Consider the following 16,527-nt stretch of genomic DNA (forward strand, 5'->3'; position numbering starts at 1 on the left):
ACCCCTAGGCCCTGGCTTCCCAGTGAACCCCTAGGCCCTGGCCTCCCAGTGGACCCCTAGGCCCTGGCTTCCCGACTCCAGAATCTGGGGGGAATGACATAAAACTCTTCACATAGTTCCTGGTATAGGACACAGGTATTTTTAGTGCAAAATGTTGACGCTATTTTCTTTGACTCAGACTTGGAATAAGACCCTTACACATGGATATTTAAGTCATTATAAACTAATGGAGAAAGAATTTTTGAAAACATACTTACATAATTGATTATCCCCTTAATAAATGTGGACCCACTTCAAATCATAATCAAATACATTTTAATTGGGTTAAAGACAATTTTTAAAAGTAATATTTCAAAGTTTAGGATGTATTAAATACTTTGAAATCTCAGCATGTGAAAAATTGTCTAAAACATGACACAATTTTTAGGGAATTTAAATCCATTGAAAATAACTTACATGTATACCTATAAAAGCAAAAAGATAAGCCACAAGAAAACATTTGCTATATTTAAAAGGATTAATTTAAAAAACAGAGATAGGAAGTCCAGAAGGCCAACAAACATGGAAAACATTCTCCATTGATAATCAGAAATACTATTTTAAAATACATGACAGAGCTGGGGAGATAGCTCGGCGGTCTAAGCACCTGCCTAGCAAGTGCAAGGCCACAAGTTGCATCCCAGGTAGCACATGCCGTGCCTGCCACTGAAACCATGTGTAGTGGCGCCACAGGCCTGTAATCCCAGCCTGCGTAGGCTGAGGCAGGAGAATCAGTACAAGTCTGAGCTGCCTAGAGAGACCTGTACCAAATAAAAGATTTGAAAAATTAAATACATGATAATATTTCTTCAAGTTAGCAGAAATATAAGTTTCAAAATAGTATGTGTTGCCAAGAAGTAGTTGGAGGCCCTTATTTTTGGGAGGAGAATAGCGGGACAGTCATCTTGACAGTACCTAGTACGTTAGGTGACCATGTTACCTCAAAAGTTGCTTTTGCATAAGTGATGCCTACGAAACTGTCTTCAGACTTGTGTATAATGACAGAAAAGGATGATACCCAGTGCTCAACGTTGGTAAAACGTGCAGACAGAGACTTCTCTCCACCAGTCAATATGGAAGAGCTTGAATCAGGAGCCAGCAGAGGGACACACCTCAAGCCAGCAAGTGAGAGCTGGGCAGGGATGCTGCAGACTTGGAAAAGGAAAGAGACAGTGAGAAATTTGTAATATTCTTGGTGATGAAACAGGACAAAAGGGCTGGCGAGATAGCTCAGTGGTCTAAAGCGCCTGCTTAGACAAGCATGCAGGGACCTCGGTTCGATCCCCAGCACCACATGCCATGCCAGCCCCGCCCCCAGGGTGGGCTGAGCTGACCATTTTTTTAAAAAAAGGAAACAGGACAAAAGATCAAACTATAGGGGCAAGAGTTAATAATGTGGGACAGATTTCCCATACCAGAAATCTCAACTGCATTGTAAATACAGGCTTTTAAAAAAGAGGAAAATTTTTAAACCATCCAGTACTGTCTATAGTAGCAAAATTTACTTTAATATGGAAAATCTCCATTTCTTAAGCTCTTACTAGTTCTTACTCTTTATTAGGAATTGAATGCAAAACCAAAACTATGACATTCTAAATAATTTATTGACACTCTTAAAGTATTTTAGCTGCATCTGTGCAGTCATTTGTATATATTGGAGTTAGCAAATACTGTCCGGGGTGTGGGAAGGGAAGAAGAAAAGGGAAGGGAGGGAGAAAAAGGGAAGACTGAGAAATATAAAGGTGTGTCCCAGCCAAGAAGATGAAAAAAAAAACTTGATTCTAAATTATGTAAATCATCAGCTTAAATATTCTTCAAAATACTTCAGTAGCCAACATTTCTCTTAAATATTTCAGTAGTATCTTATTTCCTATCTTCAATAAAAATAAGCAATCTTATTAGTGAATCCAGTTCTGTGGGTTGACTTGTTAATCCTGGTACTCTATTTATACAAGTATTTTTCAAGTTTCTTTCCTATTTTTATCTTGTCCTTCAACTGCAGTATGGTTCAGGGTTGTCTATTTTTAGAGTACTCAAGTACCACACCATGAAAATACTTTAACACTTTACTATATAACCACAGCAGTCCTGCGCTGTGTCTTGCCGGACTGCAGACAGCCACTACTTAGGTGTTTTCCAGCTTAAAGTGTAAGCCCCAGGTTTCCCGGTCATGCCTACATGTTCACGCAGGAAGTAAAAGAGCCATAAAGTATCTGGTTCCCTGTATTTTAGAAACCCGCCAAAACCATGTCTAAGAGTAAGAATACAATGCAAGTGCTCATCAAACCAATAAGTTTGTGTTACCCTGGAACCCCTGACTCCAGTTTTGATTTTGAGGATCCTAAAAGTAATTTTTTAAAGAATCAGGGCAATTTGTTTGACTCGGTTTCTCTTTGACAGCTTTTTCTCAAACCCTCAGCAAGATTCGCTGAAGAACAGGCCTGCATTCCTTTAAGTAGACATTTAAAATCTGTGTGTACATCTTTATACTTGTGTTAGGGGCCTGTCTTGCTGCTAGGAAAAAGTACCTGACAGCCACAAGTTACTCAGGGAAATATTTACTTTAGCTCGTAGTTTGTAGAGGTTTTAGCCCATAGTCAGCTGCCTCCATGGCACATAGAGGAAAAGCAGTCTGTGGCATGGCGGGTAGGATGCGGCACCATATGGAGGGAGGGTGAGGAGTACATACCTTTTGGGTTGGGCCTGAGGTGATCACCCCCACCAGGCTTCAACTCCCAGCATGACACCCAGCTAGGAACCCTTCAGTGAAGTAATCCCATTCACACACAGCCCTGACCCAGTTACCTGCCAAGAGCCCCACCTATGAGCACACGAGGTACTGGAGCACATCTAGAGGTAAGCGAGAGCAGCGTCACAAGGCCAGCGGCAATGAAGAGTGTGGGCATACTTTAGAGATGCTACGTGTCCAGCTCCAGGATGTAACAACCGTGCAAATATCACAGAAAAGCAGATCATGTTTATGGTTTCCATATGCATATAGATTTGTTTATACTATCTATAGTCTTAGGGATATATCTTTATTTTTATTTTTTTTTTTAATTTTATGTGTGTGTGTGTGTGTGTGGCCAGCTCAGCCCACCAGGGGGCGGGGCTGGCTGGCATGTGGTGCTGGGGGATTGAACCGCAGTCTCTGCTTTGCTGAGCTTGTTCTGAATAGGTGCTTTAGACCACTGAACCATCTCACCAGCCCCATAAGGTTTTTTTTTGTTTGTTTGTTTTGTTTTGTTTTGTTTTTTTTGCTCCGAATGCCCTCAGGGGTGGTTTGGCTGGCTGGAGTGTTGTGGGGATGGAACTACAGCAACCTGAGGCTGACAGCTTTTTTTTAGGGATATATCTTTAAAATGGTGCATTGCCATAACTTTTTTTAAAGTACAGCCTGTTTCAGACCTATGTCTAATATTTGTTTGCAGTATTCTTTTTTTTTTTTTTCCCAATATCAGGGATCGAACTCAGGACCTTGCGCTTGCCAGGCAGGTGCTTATGCCGCTGTGCTATATCCCTGACAAACATGGCATAATTAAAATGTTTTATTGCTAAAAACAGCTAAAAGTCATCTGAACTGTTGGAGAGATGTCACCAACAGATCTAAGTTAATGGAAAATTTCAGTTTGTTAAATGAAAAGTGCAGCGTGAAATAAGGCGTAAAAAAATGAGTTTTATCTGGTTTGGGTTAATATTTTCATAGTTTATTCTAGTGAGCTCAATTCTAGATGGCTGTGAGGATTTAGCAAAAAGGACCTGAATATGTAAGTCCAGTGGAGACAACAGTGGCTGCATCCTACCCATCAGTCTTTTGAGGCTATCTGTTGCACCATGTGAGGACAAACAGCCTAGTTTCTTTTTTCTTTTTGTCTTTTTGAGACAGGGTCTCATCGTGCAGTTCAGCCTGGCCTTGAGCTCACTTTGTAGCCCAGGCTGGTCTCCAGCTTGCAATGATCCTCCTGCCTCAGCCTCCTGAGTGCTGAGATTATAAGCATGTGCCACCATGCCCAGCTCTCTGAGCCTGTTTTCATCAAACTCTGACAGTTGGTCTCTTCATTTTTTACCAGAAGTACTTGCTATCCAAAGGTCCCTGGAGCATGCTGGAGATTTGTGCTTTAAACAATGTAGCGAAATGAAATTATGATTGTTGTTTTCAAAAGTTGAACTGGTCATAAAAAATAAATAAGAATGGAGAAGTACATTGTTCCAACAGTGCCTGCTCCAAATAATGTTCCTGATAGGAAGTTCCACTTTCTATCATCCAAGGTTTTGAAAGTAGCATTGTGCAGTGTCTTTCCTTAGTTATGCCAGAGTAGAAGGAAATTACATGCATTTAGAGAGGTGTCAGATCTGTGTTATATTATCATACAGTATCTTTCTTAGCATGTAACATAATTGTAGTTTAAAAGCTTTAATAATTTAATGCCTAGTCCCCCACTAATTTACTCTTCATGTGGGTAGAGACTATCTCTTATTATTTACCCACCTTCCTTCATCCATAATATGCCACACTAACCACTTCTTTCTATATCCCTTTTTTTAAAAAAGAGAATACAAAGTAGCAATAAAGGGCTGGCCAAATAGCTCTGCAGATTAAAGTACATGAAAGCAGGGGCTGGGAGTTTGATCCCTGGGCTTGCACTGCCGACCCTGTCCCCAGGGCACCCTGAGACATTGACTGCAACTGGGTGTGGTGCTGCATGCCTGTAATCCCAGCACTTGGGAGGCTATAAACAGGTGGATCACTATGAGTCCCATCTAGTAGTGAGACCCTGAACACCCTGTAGACCCTTCCCTAAAATACAAAAAAATAAAAATAAAAAAGCTTGAAATGATACAGAATTTCACTAAACAGTATGAATTCAATAGTATTTGTTGTATTGCATAGACGTGTCTTCAAATCAGTTGTTCAGACTACCAGAGACATACATGCTAAATTGGAAAAAGAAAGAAAAAAAAATTACAAGAAATTATGAAAAAAAATGAAAACAAAACAAAGCAAAAAAGTGGTAACTGCCCCTCTCCACAGATCAGCAGAAACCACAGTACAGTTGTGCAGGCCGTCCTGCTTACGTGCATGGACGCAGCTCTTTCCCCCACTCCCTCTCCTGTCCTCATCTCCGTAATTCCTTCCTTAGGAACCGGTTCATGCCCCTTTCACAGTATCCATCATACCCTTCAGATTGTATTTACCCTTTCAGGTTCTTGCACTAGGGAGACAATGCTTAGGGCTATATCCTTTTATAAATATTTTGTTGTCAGTCATTTAATATAAACAAGAAACTGAGTAACACATTACTAGATCTGCTTACTATCACATATCTGATAAACAGGAACCCAGAGCATCCACCAGATACCTCACCTCTAGACCCCTCATTCTGCTTTATTGTCTCTTACATTTACCATTCAGTAAAAAAAAATTTAAAGGATGCATGAATGATACCCTAAGTTAAGTTTTTAGCTTGAGTAGATGAGATACGGATCATTTGAATTTTCTTTTATACTCATTAGAAACACTGATCCCACCACTCTACAAATTCTAAGAAACAAAGAAAAAGCCCACCAGTCGCCAGTATTTACTACACAATAATATGACAATGCAAAACTTCAATCTTAATTATTGTAGAATTCTCTCAGGTTTGAGATAGGTATCAGAGAAATTTTGGGTTAAATTTAATTTACTTAAAATTGTAATAAAGATTCCCATTTAAACGTATTTTATAAGTACAACTATCTTATCATAGAACTCTCTCATAATAGTTTTGGTGTTTTGTTTTGTTTTTCCCCATGGTACCAGGGCCTCTAAACCTTGCACTTGCCAGGCAGGCACTTATGCCCGGCAGCTATCTCCCTGGCCTGCTCATAGTATTTTTTACAATGGCTTCCAAACTGAGAAATTCCTGAAGAGTTTGCGACTCAAATTTTAAATACATTTAGTAATTATTCGCTGTGTAAAGTACTAAGCTTATAACCAACCACCACCTCTCTGTCAGGCCTTTGTTATTTTTAAAAAGGCGAATACTTCTGGCTGTATTTCTGGATTCATGTTCATTTTATATTTAAGCTTGAATTAGTTATTTCCATTTTAATAGATTTTCATAATCAGGCAAATTGGACAATTCCATTATAAACGAAGTACTGTAAGAATCATAAGGGATAACAAATACTAGTTATGAGTACTTATATGTTGTCTTCACAATTTTATTTTGTGGCAAACACTGAGTAACGACAGAGCTTGCTGCATTTGCTAGAATCAGTTTTTCATCTCATCAATACTAGAAAACTAAGTGACTTTTGACCATTTTCAAGGTGAGGAGAAACTCTTCTTTCTCAAAATCCAGATTCCATCTAAGGGATACTGCTCCTCTCTGAAGAAATAGAGTGAGCTGTGGTGAAGTGACTTGCGCAGATGATCTCATTCGGGAGGTACTGAGGGGACGGGGACTCGTCACTGCCAAGTAAGTCACACTTCAATTCCCTCAAGCCTTGAGAAATAATGTGAGGAAAAGTGCAAAAATAGCACAGTCATTCCTTTAGAGTAAGTCAAGCCCTTGGCCTCCCGAGAGCTCCACAGCCGTGAGTTCATCTGTCGATATGCAGGAGAAAGATAAGAATCTTCTCCATGTGGCACATGGCACTTTTCAATATACCAGTGCACTCATCTACCAATACATTTTTGCCAAGACTTCTGCTAAGGGAAGATCCGCCATGCACACTGCTTCCTGCACAGCCACGGACACATGTCGAAGATACTTTTGCCCTCTGCAATATGGAAAATTGCAACAGTACAGAGCTGCCCAAAGCCAGCCAGAATGCAGCTAGCAGCAGCTGTATCCGATTGAAACCGTGGTGAGAATCGAGATTGACAGAGTTGCAGGGCTCGAAGGTTAATGAGTCCACAGTCCTGCCTCCAGGCAGAACTGTCCTGAACCATTCCGGCAAATGACAGCTCAGCCTCTTGGAAAAAAGAAATCTTTCTAATGTGATTCAGTAACATATTCCATTGTCTAAATTTCCGTAACCTCATGAAGTTCTGAAGCGGTCCAAGTCCACACTCTCCTTTTAATCTCCGTATTGACAGAAACATAAAATAATAAATTGACAGAAATGTCAGGGATGCCATGAGCCTTAGAGATGGGCCACAGAACTGGTTATCCTCATCTTTCCTGAGACCTCAGAGAAAAGAGTAATTAGCAAGTCTCTTGAGGCTGTGATTCGACTTACAGTAGTATTTTGAATGTAGCGATTTATTTTTATGTGCAAGATTTGTCATGAATCATTAAATGAAGTTTTTGCCTCGCACTTCACAGCAAGGATGATTGGTTTAGCAAAAGCTATTTTAAGCTCAAGTGTGCATTCACTTCAGTGTGATGAGCTCTCATACAGAAGAAGCAAAGGAAGTGTAGGGCTGGTGTGCAGACAGACCCATGTGTCTTTATTTACTGTCTTGTTAAATTATGTATTTCAGTTTATACTTTCTTACACGTAGTGCTGCTAATAGTGGGTTACTGCCTGACCCTCTCCTCTGGGAATTGGTAATAATGAGTGTAATGGCAACGTCATACAGAGAAAGGAGTGAGAGAGGTGGAGACCGGAGTCCTGGTTCCTTGTCCACTGCTCTCCACTGATATGTTGCCCAGACGCTGAACTCTGAGCTTCCGCATTGCTGTCACTTTCAAATTGGAGCTAATAATACCTTTGTCTTGATAAGGAGCAGTGCTGGTGACGTCATCTTGCAGACTCCAGCATGCCTGTCAGCCGCCCTCTCCATTCCTCCTGAATGCTGATGACTGAGTGAGGGACCAGCCTGCCTGCTCTGAGGCTGTCCGCTCTTCTCTTCTGCGTGAGGCCTCATCTCTCATCTTCTCAAGCCATGGTGAAATCTCCCTTAGGGAACTCAGGGGTCAGAGCAAAGAGCTCTGCCGGTGCCAACTGAAAACTGATGTCAAGATAAATAAATAAACAAACTGATGTCAGACTTTAGCTTCAGTTTTTAAAACTCTGTGCATGAGACATGTTTGCTAACACAAACTAGGTGGAATTCGGGTTCTAAAACACTATATTCATGTTTAGAAGGCTGTGATAGAAGTGCTTTATACAAAGGATAAAGAAACTTGACTCGGGCTGGAAGATAGCTGAGTGACATAAGCGCCTGCCTGGCAAGAGCAAGGTCTGGAGTGTGATCCCAAGTACAAAAGATACACTGTTTTTTAGTTCACAGAATTAAGCAGTCACTAGCGCTGTGAAGTAGAAATGCTGTTGTCTTCACTATTTGGGATAGATTAAAATAATTTCTTATATCAAAGAAATATGTTCCTATATATAACACAGAGATAATTTTAAAGACCACTCCTGTCATCCCGAGAGCCACTAATAATATTTAGGTATATCTTCTCTCTGTATTTATAAAGGTAGGACGGCTTTCAAATTTAACTTCTGCCATGTATGGTGCCAGTCAGATTTGAGCAAGTTGTTTAGCTTTTCTAAGCATCTGCCACTGCATCTGAAAAGTCATACCCGTGTCACAGAATTATCATAAAGATCAGTGAAATAATGCACAAAATAATACTGCATGGTACATGGTAAACTTTCAGTGAAGTCCACTGCTGTTATTACCTTTACTTTCTGTTTTAAATGAAAAATGATGAAGGGAAGGAGATGGAGGTCATTGCTCAGCTGTTGTGACCTGGGCTTTTGGGAGTCTGCAGCATGGGAAATCAAATGGTTTTCACAAATCACAAAATATACAAATAACTAAATGTTGATTACGTAGCCCTGAAGGCTGTGATGTCATAATTTACTGCAACAGACCTATGAGACACATAGCTATTACTTTTATTCCCATTTTACAGATGGATATAATGAGTTAAAGGCAGTTTAACTGACATGCACAATCTCAGAGCTGAGTGACAAAACTAAAGTTTGGATACACTCTTCCCTAGTTCTGAGGTCCAATTTGTAGAAATAGATATAGAAGAGTTTACTGTTTACTAGGAATATTAGTAAACATTGAAGTTAAAAAGCACACTATATAACTCATAAGGAGAGAAGTGAGATAGGTAATAGCAGAGAACAACAGGCACTGAGTGGCCTACGCTCTTAGCTAGGATGTCGTAGTGCTTCCCAGTGGCCTTGGTGCCCCTCCAGTATGGTTACAGGGCTTCTCACTGGGCCCATTCTTTCTGAGCTTTGTGGGTAGTAGAAGTGGTTGGACAGCAAGCTGTGTTCTTAGAAAAGTAGATTTACGCTACTCCTGGAAACTGTGGTGTAAGAAAGACTTTGGCATAAAACAAGGCTGAGAAGAAGGTTGTTTCCACTGGCATGGATTTGGAAACCTCAGTAGACAATCCAAACCCTAAATTTCCTTTTTCCTATGGGCTGAATTCCATCCAGGTTGTATTCTTTATGTGTCTATGCAGCATAGACACAAATGCTCCTTATTTGTTCCTGCATAATATTTCATTGAGTGGCTATAATTTGAATAGAAACAAGATTGCTCAGTCACTTCAGACTCTCCGTGTTCATCTCCTTTGTGCGAGGGGGAAAAAAGGAGAAGAAAAGCATCCAAGTCCACAAGGGTGGACAAATAAGAAAGATGATTTCTGTCAACTTTGGGGGGAAACTGCTACATGCAGATACTGCTGAGGAAAGTACAAACTGGTACATTCCTTTTAGAAAACAATTTGGCAACGTTTACAAAGTACTATAAATGTTCATGCTGCTTGGCACAGCTTTCCCATTCCTGGGAATTTATACTAAGGCAATACTTAAAAAATATATAAATGTAGGAACAATTCAAATGCAGTGTTAACCATAAATGAAACCTAAGGAACAAACTTTGTTCAGCAAAAGAGATAAATAAATTTCCTTGGAATATTTTGCTATCTCAAATAATTATAAACATGAGCTGCCTAAAAATAGAAAGTAAAAGTTAAAAATCAGAGCATCAAACGACTCGTATTCTTTGATTATACCATCTAACATGAATAAACTGGCAGGCAGTCCTAATGAGCAGAAGCAGTAGTGTTTAGAATATGGACTGTATAGTTTTTTCTTAAATTTTTTTGTATGTTGCTTGAAAAACACAAGTTAGTAAGATTGACAAATGGATGAAAAGGTCACTCTGTCACTGTAAGATCAAGTAGATGTTCCTTTCCACCCTTAGTGACCAAGCCCTACTAGCCAAACATGACAAAGTAAAGAGTTGGTATGTGTAGGTCTTACACATAAACTAGCCACCACAGTGAGAACAGAGATAACAACAAACTTCTGAATAGGATCTTCAAATTACAGTAAGATCTCACTGCAAAATTTAGTTCCCTCTCTGTGTCTCTGTGTCTCTCTGTCTCGGTCTCTGTTTCTGTCTCTCAGTCTCTGTCTTGGTCTCTGTCTGTGTCTCTTTCTGTCGCTGTCTCTGTTTTTGTCTGTTTCAGTCTCTGTCTCTGACTCTGTCTCTCTGTCTGTCTCTCTGTGTGTCTGTCTCTGTCTCTGACTCAGTCCCCCTCTTTGTCTGTCTCTTTGTCTGTCTCCCCCCACCCACACCCACACCACCCCCAACCCCTCCCCACCCCCATCTCCTTTCCTTAAGCTAGACAATGATCCTGCTCCTTTCCTTTCCCCTAGCAAAGTGCTTTCTCTGTTTCTCAGCATGGCTCTAAGTTCCCTTTCCTTTAGCTGTTGCCTTGATTTGACAATTTTACCTTTTGTTTCTATTTGTTATTCACAGGTAATTCTCTACTATAGTTTTTACCCTCACTTTGTTTTGTGTCTCTTTTAAAGATATCCTGGCTAACTAGAAATATTTTCATGTCAGTACTGAAAGTGCTGAAAATTTAATGCAGTTTTAGCTCATAAATAGAACTTTATTTCTTTAAATAATTTCTGAGAGCTAAATAAATGATCATGGTTTTGGGTCACAAAAACATATAATTATTCTGTCTTCTCCTCAAACTGTTTTACAAACAGAGAGCAGGCTTACACTTCTGTACATTTATTCAGTACAAATATACACTTAATTAAACAGTACTTAAATATTGTTGTCATGTTGGGTATTCACCATTTTTACAGTGATCTTTTTGTATTGCTAGTGGTTTATTTGCTGAGATATTTATATGGGAACATTTTCTTTTCCCAAGTAAATCAGTTCCGTAAAGCACTTTCAACTTAACTATAGGTATTAATTTTCATTTTTTGGTCACCAAGTCTTGACTATAGAGAAGAACTAATTTGACTCTCTTCTTTGACTCTGACCTCTTAATATCTGAGAATCTTGAACTTTGCTATAAAAACTTGGGCTTCTCCAATTGGGAATGTAACATCATTCATTGACTCCTGGTTTGCAGAGCTGACCTCTAAGAACATTTCTAAAAGCTGTTTTACCACTATACCTGACAGCTTCAGCAGTGTCGTCTTGGTGGAGTTACATGCAAATATTTACATCTTTGCTTAACAATACTCACTGGAATATAACAAAAAGCAGAACTTGATCCTTTCCCTATTGTGGGTTCTTTACCTCCCAAATGGGAGATTGTTGCTTCATCTCTAAGGTCTCTTTTAGGTATATCCTCTATTAAACTAACAGGGTTTTTTATTTTAAGAATCCTAGATAACACATTTTGGTAATAGCAAAGGTTTTGTTATTTCTATTATTATTATTGTTTTATTTTTTTGCATAACCGAGGATTGAACTCAGGCCTTTGCACTTGCCAGGCAAGTGCTTATTCTACTGAGCTATCTCCCCAACCCCTTTGTTATTTCTAAAGTAAGATATATTAAGTGATTCATGATTCAGCATTTATAGAGTTTACTAGGATTGACAATTGACAATTGCCATACACAGGTATATTTGTATTTCCAAATATATGTGCCTTGAAGAAAGAAATTTAAGTATATAGGTTGCCCTGCATCCTTAGAAAATTGAACAATGGTGAGAAAACATGATAAAATAAAACAGGGCAGAAGATGGAGGGTAAAACTTGCCTTGAAAAGTAGAGCATATACCTTAACTATTTCTACTATCATGATACTTGAAAGAAGGATGGGCATATAGTGGTATCACTTCCACATTCACTATTCTAAGTGCCTGGCAGAAGTAAGTTTATTAGTAGGTATTTTTAAGATGAAGCATCTATGGTCCCTCTGTGGGTACTTTTATAACATGATTTCCATCGCCACAGTTTCTCAGTAACAAATGTGTTACACAAGACACAAGTATATATAATCTTCTTAAACTTACTAAGCCAAGCTGAATAGCCTCAAGGTCATCCAGGCAAGGTTTTGGCTTCTGTGTGAGGACGGCCGCAAGCTATTTAAGGAATATCGGCTGCTGGAGAGCGTGGAGCCAAATGCGTCGCTCATCACTAGCAAGGGCGTGATTACAGGATGCTACCTCCACTCCTGTGCCACTCAGCTTAGATATTCTTATTTGCCCTTCATTTAAGACACATATTAACTTAAAAATACTTTTAATCTCTCTGTATTTAAAAAGTCAGTCATCTACCTTCTGTTGCTTTTGGTGTATGTCTGGATATAAATAAAGAGAAGCTAAATAATTGTTATGATTTGCAGGAAGCCCAAGGGCCAAACTTAGGAAAAACATAACCCTTTAATTATTTTTGTGCAAGAATGGAATGTTAGTAATCATAAAAATACATAGTATCTTAAACCATAAATTTGTGCAGTGACAAAGTTAGTGTGGGAAAATGAATGATTCAAATAAATAAATGGTTTTACTTAAAGTAACCTTAATGGTACTTATAAATTAAATGGCATATGAACTCCAAATAGTGTCTAAGTCAATATAAAAATTATAACATTTAAATTTTTTCAACCTTTAAAATGGCACATAGAAGTTAATTTACAGGGTCATTCTTACGAAAATGCCTATGGCATCTACATTAATGTACAGTGAAAGGGTAGTAATCAGTAAAGCTTCTGTGATTTCCATATGAATCAACAGTGATACATCGCTTACTGTAACACTCAATTACATCACACTTAATTTATGTGGAAATGTCTAGATATGCTTAAAATATCCATGGTAAATCATTTTCATGTCTTAGTTAAACACTTATGTTATGCACCGCTCTTTAAATACTGAAATAATATTTTTTACATAACTACCAGTTTATGCTGGAAGGTTCTAACACCAAATATTATTTGCTTTGTGTGATCCAGCGCTTCTATCATTCAAGTATTTATTTTCTTGTTCTGTGCAAATGATTCTAACATGCAGAGAATGCTTATTCCCATTTTGAGGACATTATAATGTTTTTAGCTCAAAATATTACTATATTAATGTAGCAAATATCATAGTGAGCTACAGTCTCTCTAATAATGATAAATGCTTGGACTGTGACACTCATTTTCCCAGTAATAAGCTGCATAACTATGTACTGAAGGATAAGTGTTCTACTTCCAGATTCAATTAGTTTTTTATTAAAGAATATTTAAGAAATGAGTTCAATGTCATGGTAGAAACTAGTTTAAATGCCTTCCTTGTCTTTTTGAAACAGACTTTCACTATGCAGTTCAGGCCTTGAACTCACTTTGTAGCCCAGGCTGGCCTTGATTGTGCAGCAGTCCTCCTGCCTCAGCCTCCCAAGTGCTGGGATTATAGGCATGTGCCACAACATCGGACTTGAAATGCCATTTTTATGATTAGCATAGAAAATATTTTACATAAAGTTGGGTGATATTTCTTTTTGTTTTATGAAAAAAATTTATAACCAAATAATAAGAGAATAGCAACATAGTATATCATTAACTTCAAAGTAGTTACTGAGCACAGACATAAACCAAAAAGATTCTTACACAAAAAAGAAAGGTAATAACACAAACTTTCTTTTCAACAAACTAAGATAAATTTAGAAAATTACAATCTGGGGCCAGGGAGATGGCTCAGTGGAATAAGCGCTTCCCCGGCAAGTGCAACGGCCTGAGTTCAATGCCTGATTCTGCAAAAAAAAAAAAAAAAAGAAAAGAAAAAGAAATTACAATCTAATAATAACTTCCCAGGCATAGTCCCTACAACTATAACATTTGGAAAAATAGGGGAATCCTCAGGCTTAAATTACTACTTGATGAAATGTTTCAATCAAATAAACTCTATTTGGAAAAAAATTGACTACTTGAAATAGGAATAATTTTTTTTTTTTTTTTTTTTTTGTTACTGGGGATTGAACTCAGGACCCTGCACTTGCCAGGCAAGTGCTTATTCTACTGAGCTATCTCCCCAGCCCTCAACTACTTGAAATAAAATGCTTCTCCTAACAGGTCTAACTGTTAAGTAGCATAATTTAGTTAAGAGAGTAACATAATTTTATTGAGTGATGCAAATTTGTATTATTTTGATGAGATATCAGTTCAGAATTCACCTTTCTTTTTGTGTCATCGTCCAGAAAAGTGGATCAACAATGAATTAGGAAATTTTACCAGTTGTTTCTTGGTTGCAAAGACCCTATCACCACCCATAATACCACAGCAACAAAATATAGTAAAAATGGAATGTAGGTATTACTGGGTGTGTTCTTCTGCTGAGAACTAATGGAGTTTTATGACTCTCTTCCTGACTTATACTTTCCTTCACCTTGAATCTCAGGGTCAGTGTTCTTTATCTGGTAAGGTGAGGAATCTAAGGCCTTGACATGTGGTTAGGTGAGGGATCTAAGGCCTTAACATTGTCTTCCTTCCCCTTAGTGTAGTGGCAATGAGAATGAACCAACACAATAACACACTAACAGTATTACCAATTTTTTAAAAATTTTGTTTACTTACGTAGAGCATGAAGAACTCTCATTCACCAGGGCAGACTTTACCTTCCAATTTCTTGGAGTGTTACTGTGTCCTATGTTGGGAGAATTCATCTTCTTTTGACTATCAGAGTCCAAAATTAGAAGGACAGTAAACAAATGGCAGTGAGTCAGCAGGTATAATCCAAAGAACGTCCATCTTGTTTCCCAACCATAGAGTTCCAGATCTGTCCATAATAGCTAAGGAGAAAAGAGCTCCATGTGGTTGTCATCTGTTCAGAATATAAATAATGTTTTACAGTATAACATATTAAAGTTCACCAGTTGTTTATCTTTGCATAAAACTCATCTGAATCTTCACTGATGAGCTCTTTCTGAGTAGTGCAATACGTAATAACACCAGGCAATCCCTTAAACATTAGCTACTACCTATTTATTTCTCTAAATGTTAGAGACAATTAGAGAACTGTTTTGTTTAAACTGAAGCAATTTTGCATGAGATATCAAGCCTTGCTTTATGACAGCAGATAGTGTAATGACAAAGAAATGATCAGTCAAGCAAAGCCAAACAATTAAAAATCCCACATGAAAATGCAAAATCAGAATAAATATCCACTAGGCTGATTAGATAGTCTAGTGGACTAAGTGCCTGCATAGGCAAGTGCAGGGACTGGAGTTCGACCCCTGGCACCACATCCCGAGTCTGGGAATGTAGGGCATGCTTATAATCCCAGCACTGGGGAGGCTGAAAATAGGAGGATCACTATGGATCTGAGCTACGTAATGAGACCCTGTATCAAATACAAGAAGAAGAAGGGGAAGAAGAAGGAGGAAGAGGAGGAGGAAGAAATATGTACTGCAACAAGGACAACTTTTGCTCATCACTACCATAGATGGTAATTTCCAAATAGTATTTGGTCCCTATTAAAATGTTCATCAGGAGCTCATGATGGGTTGCTGCTTCTAGAAATTGGATCATTCATCAAGGCCATATTCTTACCACCTTTGATCAGAATTCTTATGCTGTTGAAACCAGGAATATTCTTCATTCCTGCCAACATGAACATTTGGTTCCTGCGTTCACTTCTATTGCTGAGAAAGTTGACCTGTATTTACTGAATGTGTCAACTTATTTGCAATATATACCTGTAATAAGCATATAAGTTCCCAAGAAACATATAGTCCTCATTGGTACCCTTGGGAGATGAGTTCCAGGAATCCATACATACACATAGACATCAAATGCGTGAATGGTCAAGTCCCTTACATAAATTGACATAGTATTGCATATCACCTGTATTTAATCCTATTTAGGGAGTAACAACAAGGTAAAAAGTTTGTACATTTTTGGTGTAAATACAACTTGTTCTTTTCAAATATTTTCAATCTGAGGTTGATAGAATCTGAGAACACATAAACTGCCAATGTGGAAGGCTGACTGTATTCACCTTCTGAGCTCATTACAGAGGTCCTAACCCTTCAACATATTCTTTTCCCAAACTCCCTCTATAATCCTCCAATTCTGTTTTTCCTGAGTGTCTGGTCATCCAATAAACCTATGACCCACTGAGTTGGTGTAAGTTTGCATGCATTTTATCTTTACTGCGTAAAAATTAACCCATTCTTTAAGGTCTCAAAATAACCATTTTATTAGAATCATGAACTCTGCATGTGAAGGGAGGCACAGTGGGGATGGGTTATTTCTGCTCTGTGATACCTGCAGCTTTAGCCACAC

The sequence above is a fragment of the Octodon degus genome, unplaced genomic scaffold (assembly GCF_000260255.1).
Source record: "Octodon degus isolate 3935 unplaced genomic scaffold, OctDeg1.0 scaffold00032, whole genome shotgun sequence".
NCBI classification, from domain to species: Eukaryota; Metazoa; Chordata; class Mammalia; order Rodentia; family Octodontidae; genus Octodon; species Octodon degus.